General features: G+C 35.2%; 1 long non-coding RNA gene across 1 annotated transcript; it reads left to right on the top strand.

Moving 5' to 3' along the window:
* The first annotated feature begins 2,468 nt into the window (after positions 1-2,468).
* On the top strand, positions 2,469-3,342 carry LOC109590867 (uncharacterized). The gene is made up of 3 exons (XR_002189539.1): positions 2,469-2,711; positions 2,761-3,011; positions 3,074-3,342. It is a non-coding gene; the product is annotated as an uncharacterized LOC109590867 (long non-coding RNA).
* Positions 3,343-3,583: the final 241 nt, after the last annotated feature.

Genomic DNA, 3,583 nt, shown 5'->3' with positions numbered 1-3,583 from the left:
TCGCGATAGTATCTACTATCACTATCGTGATAGTTGCATCAACACTATCACGATTGACACGTGGCAGATGTACGCATGCGCATTTTCAAACACGTGGTTACTTTAATTAGTTAGTTCAGCTGTGAAAATGGAAGATGTTATCATTACTAGCGGTACTGCTCCAAAAAACAGAAATATTGCCTTTACCTGGTGCTACTAGTGTTGTATGGAAGTATTTTAGTTTTCCTGCAGTTGATAGTAAAATTTCTGGGTGCTTGAATGGCATGGTGGATCACAAATTCCTTTTGTTATCCAATATTATCACAATTAGCTAGGAAATATTTATGTATATACCAGCATGAATGTCTGTTCCCTCTAAATGTGTATTTATAGTACTGCTGGGAATATAGTTACTAAAAAAGAGCTTGTCTACTGCCAGAAACTGTTAATATGCTGGTTTTTCTAGCTGAAAACCTCAAATATTCATCTACCTTTAATCCTTTTGCCTATTTTGTTACACTAAATAAATATATTCAAATTAATTGTTAATATCGTGATAGTATCACTATCGTTAAAATTTTAAGAACTATCAATCGTGATATGATAGTAGCACTATCGCCCAGCACTAATCATTATGGACCTTTTGTTTTACAAGAAGCTACTTCAAAGCTCAGTCAGTGATAGCAGGAGAGAGTGTGTATGCTTCAAAGAAAGAAGAGACTCTTAGAAATATTTAGAAGCATGTTACTAGTCTATGGGATTTGTGTTGTACGTTGATGTACCTCCTAAACTTTATATTTCTAGTACGATATGTCTCTTTTTATCACAATAGCCAGTCCTATTATCCAGTCATTCTTCAGGCCTGAGATTAAGAGTGTTCTTGCTTCACACTGTCCTCTTCTCTTTTATTGTGCATGCAGTTAATTCATTCATTAATGTGTGGTTGTAGCAATTGATGTTGGACATTAGTTTTTGTATACTTTAGGTTCTCTTAGTTATTAATCTATTGATTTTGTTTTTCATGTTGCTTTTTCTGTTTCTCTACATATGACATAATTGTGACAACATGCCTTTGATACAGTAGTTCCACTTTGCCTTTTCCTGCTATCAAATATGGCTAATCTTTGCCTTGTAATAGAGTAGCGCAAGATATAAGCAAGTATTGCAGTTATTAGGAGAAATTAGATACTGTAGTTATGGAAAGCAACTTTACTTTTACTGGTGAGTTCAGTGGTCCAGCAGTAGCAGCAGTTCTTACTGTTGAGATGATGAACATGTAAATACTACATGTACATGTACATGCACATGTATAGTAAAAGCTATTATAACCACTTGTTTAGTGTTCTGATTGGTCAATTAATATGCGGTATGATACATGTACTAGGGGTGGATCCAGGATTTTGGAAATAGGGGTGTTGTGAAATAAAATGACTGGCGAAGCGTGCCACGATTTGGACCACCCCCTCTTTTGGAGCTATTTTGTGGTTAAAATCACATAAAATTAACATTTCCACCATTTTTGGAGCTCTTTCTTTGTTAATAATATATTCATTAACCACAGTAATGTTGGTTAGCACTTCTACCACTGTTTCAGCAATAAAAAACATAAAAAATTTTTTGAGTTAGAATGCTTTGGGGGGGTTGCAACGCCACAAACCCCCCCCCCCCTTGATCTGCCCCTGACTGTACAATGTATATACATGTATACATGAGTAAGCATTTGTTACTACATGTTATTAACGTGTGTTCTCATGCCACGCCAATGACCAAACAATTATAGTTACTAATTAGCTTACTGCACTTAGTGACAGATGTGTGATGTAGTTATTAATTATCATGATGTATTGATTAGTAGATGGGCACTGGTCCATTGAGTACCGTAGGGCGCTCTTTTTTTGAGGGATATAAATTTTGAGTTCCTTTCTTAGCAAAGGTAAATTTTGCGAATGGTGACTGCCTAACTGACACAATTGCTTTCTAAGGTTAAGGTACGTGATTTTACAAAGGACCACCAGAGTTTTGGAAAAAGCCAAAAAACATTAAGTCTATTATTGTCCAAGAATAGCTGAAAATAGTCTAAAAGGGCACCTTTACTATAAAAATGCCCACATGACACATGCTGTTACACCCCCTTGCAATTAAAGGCCACAATATTTGCGTCTTTAGGAAAGATTCACAAAATCTGCAAAATTTATAACCCTCGAAAAAAGGTGCCCTATGGTAATGGACAATGACAAGTAGTCCTACATGTACATGTACATGCGTGTGTTTGTGTATTGGTAGTATTTCAAAGTGTTAGCATGATTTGATTACTATATCCAGCCCTGTAGGCTGTAGTGATCCCCAGGCAGAAATGTTCAATGCACAAAATGCACTGAAAAATTTTGCATAGCTAATTAACTATTCATGATGGGCATTGTCAATTTTAATTAATTAATGATGTTAATAATGAAAGATACGTAAAATTATTGTAAGATATTTTAGGTTCCATCATAGGTTCATTGAATTTCAAGTCAGTCACGACAATACGATTTTTCTCTGTCTCCTGTTGTTATCCTTAGCATTAGCAGCAACTCTGTTTAGAACTTCATCAGAGACAACTGAGCAGATAAATCTCTTTCAATAGATGTGATCAACGGACCTTTGTTCTCTCATTGTTGTACGAAGCCACTTTTTCATTTTGTTTTAAGAAAAAAAAGGATCATTCACATGATGCAGAGCTTACAGCTGTGGTAAGTGTGATTTCCAATAACTTGACTAAATTATGAAATGTATTTTTAGGTGTGATAGCTCCAAAAAGATACTCCTCAAACTTCTACCAGTAGTGTTGCTATGGCATGCTTGGCCAAAAAACACTTTTCAAAAATCATATCCTTATTGAGATTGTAGTTATAAATAATTGGGAGAAGGTTTTCAGGATCTAAAAAGCTGGACAACTGAGGGTTTCAGTGCTGATTAGAGCATAGTATATCAAGATTGGGACCTGAGAACTGTTTGTTCAGCTCATAAAGTATGCAGTCAATTACTGGAATGTAAGTAGATGTTTTGAGCTAATCATAAGTGCTGCTCTTTTCCCTCATTCCAATACATGTAGTTTTCATTATGTTATCTTGAAGTCGATGTGGAATCACTCTTGTACGTCCATGACCATCAGTAAAGTTGATGTCTAATAGTGGTTCTGACTTCTGAGCTGGACTGAAAAGTAAAGGCCAAAAAGACAAATTTAATCCTGGCAATATCAAAAAACAGCAATTCATATTGACTATAGTCTAATGATGTAAAATTTTGTTGCTGTCATTTTTATTCATAAAAAATGATAATTCAAATTGCAGCAAATTTAGTGGTGCTAACACTGACACTATATAAGATTGCTTGAATTGTATCTTGAACTTGGTGGAAGCCGCTCTGCCCAATGGCATGTCATGACTATGATAATCATTTTTTGGCTCAGGTCTAGTTCAATGAAATAAAACCACTCTGTTCATAGTTCAATCATTCCCTCAGACACTAGACAGCATGACAACAAAGGCTATGCAGCAACTGGAATTTAAGTGAATCATAAACATACTTCATTGAATTATGAACATACTTATGAATATATACC

The sequence above is a fragment of the Amphimedon queenslandica genome, unplaced genomic scaffold (assembly GCF_000090795.2).
Source record: "Amphimedon queenslandica unplaced genomic scaffold, v1.1 AMPQUscaffold_9358_Cont18641, whole genome shotgun sequence".
In the NCBI taxonomy this organism is placed as follows: Eukaryota; Metazoa; Porifera; class Demospongiae; order Haplosclerida; family Niphatidae; genus Amphimedon; species Amphimedon queenslandica.
Note: the sequence above shows the minus strand (reverse complement) of the source record. Positions and strands in the feature narration are given on the sequence as shown.